Genomic DNA, 13,329 nt, shown 5'->3' on the forward strand with positions numbered 1-13,329 from the left:
CTCAGTATCCATCCCCATCATGCATTTCCGGAAGAGAGATGCATCCACTTGATCTAAATAAAGCCTGTTCAATCAGGCACACTTTTGTTCTACTTCCAACTTTATCCCACCAATCCTTACACTCCTAACTGAGGCCTGCTGGGGACTTGGTCAGCAGGTTTGGATTTACAGTTGCACGTAGGGGAGGCAGGCCCCAGTCATACATGATAGCCATTCCCGCACAACATGTAGGTCAAGGGACGCATGCTCTTGCCATCAGGCTGGTTTAAACCTTCCAGTTTCCAACCACCCTATTAACCCTTTCATTTCCGTGTTCTCCAAGTCCACTGAAGCCCTCATTAGGGATTTCCATGAAGCTCCTGTGTCAGAGTCCCAGAAACTTCTCCACTCTCTGACCAGTTTTCCCCTCCATTTATGTGCAAAAAGCTTTGGGTCCACAGAAGGGGACACCCCAGGCACTCTGGTCCTTTTGGCAGTCATTATCTTCATTAATTTCCCTGATAAGTGCCCCAAGCAATTCCAGGCCATAATCTCTGCCTTCACCAATGTGTGCCCTTGTGGAACCAGCCCCAGGTCCAACGCAGTTCCCGCCTGGCCCCCCAGAACCACCTCGCTTGCTTCTCACTCTCCTGCCAGGGATTTCTAATCATGGGGCTTTTTTCCATCTCTTCCAAAAACAGTCTTGTTTTCTTTTTTACAATGCTAAACTTACTTCCTGCGATACCTAAAATATTTGAAAGATACTCATGAAAAACAACTGCCATCCACTATTACAATCTTTGCCTTCTAGCTTTTAAAAATTCCCCAAACTGGGATAAAAACAGCGGACTTGTTTATGGAGCAGGGGGTCCCCTACCCCACCCACACTTGTCAAAATGGGCAGTGGTGGTATGCTGCGTGCTTCAATTAAGCAGGGGCTCCAGAGTGCTGCCAAATTAACCTGTCAAATACACTCGTGCTCGGGACCCAGCTTAAAACTAAGGAATCACCTGGAAGGATCACCATGATCTTTTTCTTTTTTTTTAAGATTTGTATTAACATAGCTAACATACAATATTGTACTAGTTTCAGGTGTACACCATCATTTCTATACCTAAAGCGATCGCCGTAAGTCCAGCAACCATCTGCTGCCATACCACACTGCCACAATATTATTGACTAGCGTCCCTGTGCTGTACATTACATCCCCGTGACTCACTTGTTTTATACTTGGAAATTTGGACCTCTTCACCTTCCCCCTCCCTTTTTTAATTTTTCTATTACAGTTGACATTCAATATTAATTTCAGGTGTATAGCATAGTGGTTAGACATTGATATAATTTACGAAGTGATTCCCCTGACTAGTCTAGTATCCACCTGGCACTATACATGGTTATTACCCAATCATTGACTGTATTCCCTATGATTTACATTCCAGTGACTATTTCGTAACTACCAATTTGTAATTCTTAATCCCTTCACCTTTTTCACCCTGCCCCTAACTCCCCTTCCATCTATCACCCTGATAAATCTAGTACTCATCTGACGACACCATACATAGTTATTACAATATTGACTATACCAGATGTGATCAAAAACAACAGTGAATGTTTAAAATTTACTACAGTAAAAGACACATTGCCATTAATCCTCAGAATACTCCCCCTCACTTTGAACGCACTTATCCCACTGTTCTTGCCACTTTCTGAAGCTGGAAGTCTTCTTTCGTGAGTGTCTTTAGTTGCACTGTTGTGGCTGCCTCGATGTCCTCAATCATTTTGACTTTGGGGAAGAGCCAGAAGTCACATGGTGACAGATCCAGTGAATAAGGTGGATGAGGACACACCATAATGTTTTTATTTGACAGAAATTGCTGTACACCAGAAGCAATGTGTTACATGGAGTGTTATGATGGAGGATGATTTACAGCCACTTTAAAACACACCTCTCAATGGTAACTCACACCCGACTGCACCGAACAAGTTGTAATTTGTCACACACTGTTACTAAGGTTCGATGCACTGCTTCCCGTATTGAAGATCCCCGCCTTTCCATCGAATAGCATTTGGTAGCAGCATTCACCGTATTTTGTGATCACAACGGAGAGGCTCTGTGTCACACATCGCTTCTGGTACAGCAATTTCTGCCAAAATGTTACAGTGTGTCTTCATCCACCTTATTCATTGGATCTGGCACTGTGTGACTTCTGGCTCTTCCCCAAAGTCAACATGACCATGATAGGAAAACGTTTTGAATCCATTCAGGACATCAAGGCAGCCATGACAACACAACTAAAGACACGCATGAAAGGACTTCCAGAACTTCAGAAAGTGGCAAGAACGATGGTGTTCGAAGCCAGGGGAAGTATTTTGAGGGGGATTAATGGCAATAAGTCTTTTACTGTAATAATTTTTCCCCCTTTTTCCACCTCTCCCCCCACTCCAGTTCAAGCTGTTGTTTTTCAGTCTAGTTGTGTAGGACACAGCTCCCTGGCCCATGCTGATGTTATGAGCCTTGCGCTCTCCCCGGCTGAGGCAGTTGGTCGCCAGTTGTCGGTCGGCCAGCTCACGGCAGCTGTCGCCGGCTGCTGGCCACTCACGCTGGCCACCGGCCGCTCCTGACAGCACACGGCAGCCCATGGCAGCACACAGCACCCTGTGGCAGCACACGGCAGCTCATGGCATCCCATGGCAGCTCACGCCGACCTCCGGCTGCTCACTGCAGCCCAGCTCCAGGGAGAGCCGTTGTTCACCATCTTAGCTGTAGAGGGCGCAGCTCACTGGCCCATGTGGGACTCGAAACGGTGACTTTGGTGCTCCAACCACCTGAGCCACCGGGCCACCCAAATAAATTTTTTTTATTTAAACATTCGCCGTATTTTTTTAATCACACCTTGTATTCCTTATGCTGTACTTTACATCCCCATGACTAGTTTATAACTATCAATTTGTACTCTTAATTCCTTCCCTTTTTTATCCACCCTCTCAGCCCCCCTCCCATCTTGCAACCATCAAAATCTCTGTATCTATCTTCAAAATAATGTGTAGGGTACATAACAATTTGTTTTAAAATTTCTAAAAGCTTAGAAAAGTAAGAATGTGCTGAGAGAAGCTGTCTCTACGGTGGGGGTGGGCTAGGGACACTGAGGCAGGCAGGATACTTGTTGCATTTCACGCTCCTTTAACGTTCTGGTGAAATATTTTCTCATCTGCGTGCATCACATTTTCACTAAGAAATCCATACAATGGAACTTGAGCAAACATGCTTTCTAAATTGTCATGCTTGTGTTTAAGTCATGGTGTCTCAACCTCGGTACTGTTGATGTTTGTAGCCAGATCATTCTTTGCAGTGGAGGCTGTCCTGTGCATTGAGGGATATTGAAGTGCATCCCTGACCTCTACCCACCATAGGCCATTAACACCCCCCACCCCAACAAAAAACGTGTCCAGATATTGCCCAGTGACTCTTGGGGTTAAAATTGTTCCATGTGAGAACCCCTGTGATCCTTTAGGCCCTTTCTCTGGCCCTCACCTCAGCCACACCATCTTTCTCAGCTTCATTCATTGACCTCAACCCAATTTCTGAAGAAAAAACTAGAAGGCAGCTCTGTGTAGTAGCTTCTCAACCATGACTGCGCTGAGAATTCGCACAAATTCTGACAAAGATATAAACCAGGGCTGGCAAACTACAGACCTCCAACTAATCGGGCCTGCTTTCTCTGTGTGTAAAGTTTTACTGGCATACAGCTGCACCCCTCTGGGTACACGTGGGTGACTGCTTTCATGCTGTAAACAGAGTTGAGTCTTCAGAGACCATTTGTCCTGCAAATCCTTACCATCTGGCTCGGAAGAGGTTTGCTGACCCTTGATCTGAACAATAAAGTGGGAAATGTAACTTGTAAAAGAACATATTTTTCTCTGGGACTCAAAGCCGTCACCATTTTGAACAAGGAGGTGTGGGCTGAGAAACAGTTTTGCTTTTTGTAGGTTGCTTTCATGCAAAAGAAGAGCTTCCCACTCTTGCTGGAGAGGTGGGCACATGAGGTGTTGGACAAAGTGCTACAGAGGGAGGGGCCTTTATGGACTTCTAAAATGAGCACGCTGACTAGAACTGAACACCAAATACTCCAACAGCAATGGTGTGAGTTGCAGATCACGAGAGAGCTTCCCCCTCCTGGTCTACAGTTTCCAACTGTTACACTAAACACATGTCATATCCACAATTAGAAAAACTATGGTTTTTATATCTGTTTGGTGACAGCTTCTAGAAGGAGGTGCTGAGGGAAGCCATCCCAGCAGACGGGAGAAAAGACGCAGCCAAGGCCCTGCCCACATGCCCACAGAGAATGGGCAAACAGTCACCAAACAAAACTGATGCCAAGAGGCAATGCCATCACGGTGACACAGCTCTTCTCTGGAGCGTGTAGGGAAGGAAGTGATTGGCCTTATTTGGGGAGGTGTTACAACTTCCCCTCACTTCCCCACCATCCTCCCTCCCTCCCCATCACGCCCCACATCAGCCATCACACCAAAACTCTTTGCCAGCTCCTTCAGACTCTTCCAATAAGGAGAGAGGGAGTTACAACTTCACAGACCTGAAACAAAATTTACCACCACACTCATCACTTCCTGAATCAGAGCTGTTTCAGTCTCCCTCTGTTACACACCTTTGCAATGCCACTCCAAGGCGTATACCCCAAAGAATTGAAAACAGGTTGTCTTAGTCTCTTCAGGCTGCTATAACCGAATACCATAGACTTGGTGGCTTACAAATAACAGAAACTTAATTTCTCACAGTTCTGGACCCTGAAGTCCTTTGTGGTCTCACAAAGCTGCAATTAAGGTGCACACCAGAGCTGTCTCATCTGAATGCTCGACTGGGGAATCATCTGCTTCCAAGTTCACCTAACTTCTTGTTGGTGGGACTCAGCTTCTCGTTGATGGCTGTTCCACCGAGGACTGCTGCCTCTTGCTGGCTGTTGCTGATGTCCCTTGTTGGAGGTCACCTCCAGTGCCATGCCAAACACCTCTCCCCAGCACTGAAGCTTATCTGCCGTTGTTCCCCGAAAATAAGACCTAACCAGAAAATAAGCCCTAGCATGATTTTTCAGCATGACATCCCCTGAACGTAAGTCCTAATGCATCTTTTGGAGAAAAAATTAATATAAGACCCGGTCTTATTTTCGGGGAACCATGGTAATCAAAGTCAGCAGGAGATGGAGTCAGATAGTAAGAGGCAGTGACCATCTTTAGGATCCTGATAACGAAAGCGACACCCCCTCAATGTGGCTTAGAAGCAAAGTACATGAGGAGAGGGCATAACAAGGCCACGAAGCTCAGGAGGTGGAATCAGTGGGGACCGTGTTAGAAGCTGCCTGTCCCACTGGACAAGTCAGCATGCATTTCAGAACACTAGGGATTAAAGATTTTCAAACTTTCAGAGAGAAAAAACAGGCATGAACATCAGCGGGGTGCAAATTCTCAGGAGCAACATCAGGAGCTGGAAGACGGTGGCGCCAGGCTGTATGTGGGTGACACTCAGATTTTTCAAAATTAAAAATTATGTATTGTGAGGGCTCCATGGACGGGTGGTGGAACTGACGAAAAACAACAATTACCACACACAAACTTACGGTTACTTTCAGAAAGGAAGTTACAGTCATGGAGTAGCCAATTCCTTAACTTGGGTGGTGGGCACGTAATAGTGGATCTGTTATTACCTTTTGACTTTTACCTACGTGTGTGACATCCCATGGCCGGGACGGTATGCAGGTCAGTTGAGAGGAGAGCAGCCCAAAGTGGACAGTGTCCTGGCTCGTGGCTGCGGGAGGGGGGGGGGGGAGAAAGCATCGCTGAGGATCCACTGCTGGGCTAGGTGTTTCAGGAGATGAGGAAAGGGGGCTTGCAGAAATCTGGGCACTGCGCAGAGGAGCCTGACCCAACCCTACTGTCTGCCTTTAACGAGCCCTCCATCTTCTAGCTTCTGGTCCCGGTGCTGGAAATTCTCCCTAAGACCTGTAGGGGGCAGCAAGTCGCCGGCTTGCCAGCGTCCACCCCTCTCAGCCTTCTGGTCACTTCTGTTTATCACCATCAATTCAGATGAAATTGTTTGTGTCTTTGCCTACTTAAAAAAATAAAGTATCATCGCTCACAGATTATATTAGTGTCTTAGTATTTCTTTATTATGTCTTATGCGCTTCTTTTCATAAATTCATTGCAGAAAATGGAGATAATCAGAGGAGACTTACAAATCATCCACAATGGTCACCAGTGAGAGTCTGGCATGATTGTCAGTTCGGAGCATATAATTCTAATCAAATTTCGGACAACGTGGAGTGGGATTGTACATTTGTAACCCTGCAATGTTGTGGGCATCTTTTTGAGTCAAGTTTCCTAGGCTCCTAACAGGGTAGCTCACTTTGGTTCACTTTTCGGTGCTGCACCAGCATCGTCTGGGGGGAGGTGTGAACCCCAACTCTCTCCTGGAACTGCTCAGCTTAGCACTCTTGACTCTCACTTAGCCTTGTCCAGACTGCCCAGCTGTCATGTGGAATATTCGAGCTGGGGTTCTCTGTGGTGGAGTCTTCCATTCTGGGGTTGTTGGCCTTCCAAGAGGATGTCCGCGCCTTGAGATGATGAGTCTGTTTGGGGTACTACCTGGAAGGGAGCTAAAGAGAACGAGACTGGTCCAGAGAACTGATACAGCTCAGCCTGGTCTCCAAGGAGAATGTGCTTGGGGGCTGTCGTGGAGTGCATGGCAGCCCCCCCGAAGCTACGCCTACACCCTGACCCCCTGAAACCTGGGGGTCACTGACCTACTTTGAAAAAGGGTCTTTGCAGATGTAATTAGGGAAGGATCTTGAGATGAGCTCATCCTGAGTTATCTGGGTGGGCCCTAAATCTGATGACAAGTGTCCTTATACAAGAAAGGCAGAGAGCTGAGACCGAGAAGAGGAGAAGGCCATGTGAAGACAGAGGCAGAGACTGCAGTGATGTGGCCACAAACCAAGAAATGCTGGAAGCCCCCAGAAGCTGGACGAGGCAGGAAGGATCCTTCCCTAGACACTGTGAGGGAGCACAGCCCTGCTGACACCTTGACTTCAGACTTCCAGCCTCCAGAACTGCGGAAGAATCAATTTCTGTTGTTTAAAGCGATTTGTTGCAGTGGCCCTAGGAAACTAATGCAGGGTCTAATCAGAGACACAAAGGGGCTTCCCTGGGAGAAGGAGGGTGCTTGGCTTTGGTGCCAGGGACCATCCCTGCTTCCTGGACTGACCCCTTCGCTGCACAGATGGGGGGTGGCCTAAGATTGTTTAGTGAGTTTGTGCAAGAAGCAGAACTCACACTCCTTGCAGGCTGCCTTGATTCCAGGCAGGAGCTGCGGCCACCACATGCAGGTACCAGGATGATTCGGGGAAAAAAGGACCTTATGTGCAAGAATGCCTTGATGTGACCAGTTAGAGCTGGATTGGGCCATCATTAGAACAAGGTAGAAAGAATAGTCTGGATCCTGACCGTGTCACCTCCGGAAACTCAGGCTCAGGTTCAGGAGGACCTGCCATGGCCAGGAGACCAAGATAGGTACGTGTGGGCACACCACAGACGCTACTTATCCCTGAGGAATGGCTGGGAATGGGGGTGGGGGAGGGGCCATGGAGCCGGAGGCTGGGCTCCCAGTGGCCGTGGGATAAACGGCGCCATCTCCCTGGACTGCACATCAGTGCCACACAGACAGGACGGTGACAGCCACTTCCAAGGAAGCTGGCTTCTATACCCAAGCGCCCAGTTTGTTTCTTGTTTTCTTTTCCATTAAAGAATGCAGTGTGATAGACTCTACACGTAACATCGTATTTATACAATTTTACCATTTATAAGTGTATAATAGGTGTCCTTAAATGCATTCAGTGTTGTATAACCATCACCGCTCTCTGTATCCACATTTTTCATTTCCCCCCGACATAAACTCCCTGCTCTTTAAACACTAACTCCCCATCCACCTCCCCCAGCCCCTGGGAACCTTTTTTCCACTTTCTGTCTCTGTGGATTTGTCTATTCTAGGGACCTTGTCTAAAGTGGAATCATGCAGTATTTGTCCTCTGTCTGGCTTCCTGAAATGTAGCCTTTGAATGATGGAATTAACTATAAAGGGTGGTGTTGCTAGGTCCCCTGGCAGCCCCCACTGATCACCAGGCCTGGGTTTCCTGCCTTCCTCCCTGTGGTCTGTTTCCATGGGGCAGCCTAGGCTGGGCCTCCTCCCCTGCAGAGAAGCCCTTCCCCCTGCTCCGGCCCCAGCCCGCATTCCTGCCTTTTGGCTAATTGGAACTGATTGGGTTCCAGGCAGTTCAGGAAGTACCCCCTCAGCAATGGCAGAGACCCCCGATGTTTGAAGATTAGTTCAATGAACCTCCGACCCTGAACAATGTAGAGCATTTGCCTGCACTGTAAGCATGGCCTCTGCGGACCCGGAACTTAGACCTGGGCGCCCTTCCTGCAGGCCCACCTCAGACGTGTGTGCAAATGCTGCTTCCAGCTCATCTCCATCACCAGGGATCCAGGCCAGCGTTCATCTTTCCTCTTCCTCTGGGGTTCTCTTTCCCCCTCCCAAGGCTGAGTTGCAAGGTTCTGGTGGGAAACCTGTGGGAAAGAGTCATTTAGGTTTCCTCTCACTTTTAACATTTCAGCAAAATAAGGCTCCTTGAGAATGCTGCCTTTTCCCAGCCAGTAGTCTCTCTGTACAGCAATGGCCCCCTTATCCATGGTTTCGTATTCCGAGGTTTCAGATACCCCTGGTCAACTGCAGTCGGAAAAGAATAAATGGGAAATTCCAGAAATAATCCATGTTTTCAATTGCACACCATTCTGAGTGGCGTGATGAAATCTTGTGCCATCCTGCTCATGTCTTACCTGGGAAATGAGTCATCTCTTTGTCCAGTCTCCACGCTGTATATGCTTCCCACCCTTGAGTCACTTAGTAGCTGCCTCGGTTATCAGATCGACCTGTAAATGTTATGTTTATGGGAAAAGGGACTTTGCAGACATGATTACGTCAGGATCTTGAGATGATGGGGAGGTTATCCTGGATTTGCAGGTGGGTCCTAAAAGTCATTCCAGTGTCTTCATGAGAGGGAAGCAGAGGGCAGGTTCACACAGAAGTAGTAAATGTGACAATGGAAGCAAGCAGTTGGAGTGATGCAGGAAGGGGCCATGCCCCAAGGAACTCAGGCAGCCTCAGACACTGGGAAAGGCAAGGACACGGAACCCCCCTGGGGCCTCCAGAAACAACCAGCCCTGCTGACACGGGGACTTCAGCCCAGTGACACTCCGGAACTGTAAAAGAATACATTTGTGTTGTTTTGAAGCCAGTGCTTTGGTGGTAATTTGTTACAGCAACCACAGGAAACTAATACAGACTGCTTTTGCAGCAGTTTCTTTCATAGAACAATCTATCGCCTATCTTTCCGGGTCAGCATATGTGACTCCTTTGCTTTTATTGTCAGCTGCCTGATATCTCATTGTGTGGAAGTTACGTTATTTATTTGGCCATTCTCTTGATGGACATTTCAGGCGTCTCCAAGGCTAAGATGTCACCCCGCCCAACATCTAAAAGTGTTTCATCCCAGCGTGGTGCGTGAGCATTCATTAACTGCATTTGGTTTCTCTTCCTCTTTGTGATTGATTAAAAATGACTCATGTGTGTTCTGATGCAAAGGGCCTTATCCGCCCCCCACCCCACGCCCGCTCCCTCCCAGACCTCGGCCTGGGATCCATTCCCAAACAGCTCACTCAGCAGATGCTTGATGATTTCAGAAGGCAGAAGGGTCGCGGGTCACGTCCATCAGCTCTCTGCAGAGCCCCCTAGGACCGCGCCCGCCCTGTTGTCGAGCAAAGCCCAGTCGGGAGCGTTGCCAACATTATGACCACACGGGTTTCCATTTTACTGTCTCTTCCATCACTTCTGCAGTGGGTCAGCTCAACTTACAAACTAAACACATATTTTCCTGTCGGCACCACACTTTCCCCTGAAGAGCTGGAAGCCTGTGGCCTCTGGGTCCAGAGCTGACCAGGCTGTGGGCCAGCAATTCGTGTAGTCACACAGCGGTATCTGGTATCCGCACCAGCCTCCCAGAGCTGCCTCGAGAGACATGGGGACATGAGGCTGTTAGAAACATCGTCCATAGAGTGCTGTCAGGGACAAACAGGATGGGGAACGGAAATGTGGAGTTCCAAGGGGGACCCAGGCAGTGGCTGAGCAAAAGCACTTTGCAATTATTCTGCAATTACAAAGCAGAATATTTTGTAAAGATTTCTGAAGACATTTTATGCAATACGACTTGAGAAATGACATGGTATCCCATGAATAGAGAGACAAACCTTTATATGCTGTTCTTTCTAAAGGCCTATGATCCAGTCGCTGGAGGGAAGACACACTGGGGAGAAGTTACTTGGGGTGCACCCCGGGCTTCTTCTGAGCTTTTTCCTGTAATTTTTCTTCACCCCACCCTCAATGTCTTTACATCTCACACGTCCCCGTGTCTCATTTGACAGCGAGGCATCAGTCGAGCCATGAGCCCTGGAGACTAAAGAACCTATTTCCAAATAAGATTACATTCCCAGGTTCCAGGGCCGTGATTAGGACTTGGACACAATTTTTGGGGGGACACACTTCAGCTCACTACTGAAGCCAGGCTGTTTTTCACCCTCAATTTTAACAGCACTTAGTTTTTTACTGACAAAATTTTCGTAACAGCAAATTAATCGCAATATTATAAAACAGATCATTTGTGGATTATTAATGGTAAAGAAGAGATTGTTTTTCTTAGAGACTTAATTCTTAATAGGAGGATTGTACACTTAAATTGGGAACTTAGTTATACTGTTCTGGCATAGTTAACAGTCAGCAGATGACTTAAATTGTGATATGAAATGCAAAATTTAGTGTGTACTTTAATACCAATAGAGGATTTAAAAAAAAATTTAAAGATGTTCACAGTTTAGTGTGAATTAAACTGTTCACTGTTTTAGAGTGAAAAACAGTGCCTTGTTTATCTCTTTTTTTGTGTGTGTGTGTGAGAAGATTTAAGTTGGGGCAAGTTTTTTGCCTGGTGCTCAGTCCCAAGGCTGCCATTTTGGGGCACCCCTGCAAATGCAGGGGGGCTGCCAGCCAATGTCTCACCAGGAAGGAACAGGCCACGCAAAGGCTGCTGAGTGCAAGGGCAGAAGGAAGGCTTGTGGCTTGGGGATGTGCGTGAGGGAGAGTGGGGGGCAGTGAGATCTTGGCTGTCACTTGGCACCCAGTGTCCTGAGGACCAGGGATAGCCGTCGTCCTTGCTCCAGGCAGTGATGAGAAAAAAATAACAGGATTCATACCTAGTACATGGTGTTCACTCTGTGAAGGCCAACCGTTATTGTTATTTATGCTGTTGTCATTGTTGTTAGTCTTTCTCACATCAGGGACTTTGGGGCCCTTCCCTATCCTCAGCAGAACCACTGTTGGTTTCCTCCACCAAGTTAGGGAGGCTGTGAAGAGTGCCGCTAGAATGAACCTCAAAAACATCATGCAGAGTGAAAGAAGCCAGTCCCCAAAGCCCACACGACGCATGAGCCCATCTATGTGAAATGTCCAGAACGGACAGATCCATAGAGACAGAAAGGGGATTGGTGGTTGCCAGGGGTTGTGAGGGGAATGGAGAGTGATTGCTCTTGGGGATGGGGTCTCCATTTGGGGGGTGATGGAAATGTTCTAGAATTAGGTTATTATGATGGGTGCATAACTCTATAAATAGACTAAAAACTGTTGAATTATACACTTTTAGTGGTTCAACTTGATGGGAAGTAAATGATATCTTGATAAAGCTGTGAAAAAAAAGAGTGCCATGACAGAGAAAGAAGGGGGCAAGGCCTGGGGTCTGCCCTCTGGGCTGGACGCCCAGGAGACAAGGCCAGAGATGGGCTGGGGAAGGCGGGAGTGAGCCCACCTGGCTCACAGGGCAGGGGGAGGCCAAGTGCCCCTGGTGGGGTGGGAGCCTAGGGAGCCAGGAGGGAGCGGGAGCCTTGGGAGCGGGAAGGTTTGCACGAAGGAGCAATGAATTGTCTCCTGCAAAGCAGCCCTGCGGAAGGCAGTGCCTCCTGCTCCCCAACTGCTTGGCCCTGTGCCACACCTGGGAGGCCCCCACCTGCACTATGGGAAGAGGTGACCTGCATGGACGATCAACTACACCCTGGGGCTGCTTTACCTCCTGGCTTCTGGTCCCCACTGATGTGAGTCCTTCAGTCAGAGTTTCCAGAACTCACCTGTTAGAACTGATTTTCCTAAATATTGTGAGTGGCTGAGGGCTGGGCCACCTGGTCCATCTTTGAGCACCTGGTTCACCTACTGGGTGGTGTCCATAGACACGGGATAAGAGAAGAAGGGTAGGAAGCAGTTGCCTCACCTGTGGGTTGCCTAAACCTGTACACCTTACCCAGAGTTCTGAGTATACCTGCCCACCTCACCTGGGGACTGTCTACACCTGCCCACCATACCCAGGATCTGTCTATACCTGTTTATCTCACCGGGTCTGTGTACATCGGACCACCTCACCCAGAGGCTATCTATACCTGTCTACCTCACCTGGAAGCTATACCTGTATACCTTACCCGAGGAGTGTCTACATACGTCCACCTCTCTTGGGGGCTGTCCACACCTATCCAACACACCTGGGCTGGACATACGGTTGGCCAGGTGGCCATCTCAGGCCCTGCCCCCTGCAGATCCCTGCAGGGCCAAGTTAGTCCACCACGGGTAACAGAGGGCGAGAGCTCCTCCCCAGCCTTAGAGTGTGGTTTGGAGCTGCTGGCGGCCTGGTGCCTCTTCAGTCCTTCCTGGCCCAGGGTGTGTCTGGAACATTCCTGGCACTGAGCTGGCATCTTCCCCAGGACACAAGCGGCAGGCAGAGCTGAGGTGGGCCAAGGCCTTCACTGTGGTGCTTTTATTTCCAGCCTGTTTGCCCAGAATGCAGAAATGGCCAGGGCGCCCATTTGGGGCTGAATCATCTGGGCTTCAGTTTTCTCATCTGTCAAACCTCTGAGCTGTCCTGAGTGCTGTCGGAGGCTGGCCCCTGTTCTCATCTCACAGGAGCCATCCAGGAATGAATGGTTGGGCCCAGTTGGCAACCTAAGCAAGAGACAAAGGTACCTGGAAGTGTCTGATTCTGAGTCATGCCAGGGGCTCTGGTGATGGTAAGAAGGGCTACAGATGGCACTTCTACCCTCCTCCTAGGACAGACACACACGCCCCTGCACTCATCCCGCAGGTACACAGCCCCCAGGTGAGGTGGGTGGTGTCCCAGGGGCAATGGGTGGGTGCATAGC

The sequence above is a fragment of the Rhinolophus sinicus genome, linkage group LG07 (assembly GCF_036562045.2).
Source record: "Rhinolophus sinicus isolate RSC01 linkage group LG07, ASM3656204v1, whole genome shotgun sequence".
Taxonomy (NCBI): Eukaryota; Metazoa; Chordata; class Mammalia; order Chiroptera; family Rhinolophidae; genus Rhinolophus; species Rhinolophus sinicus.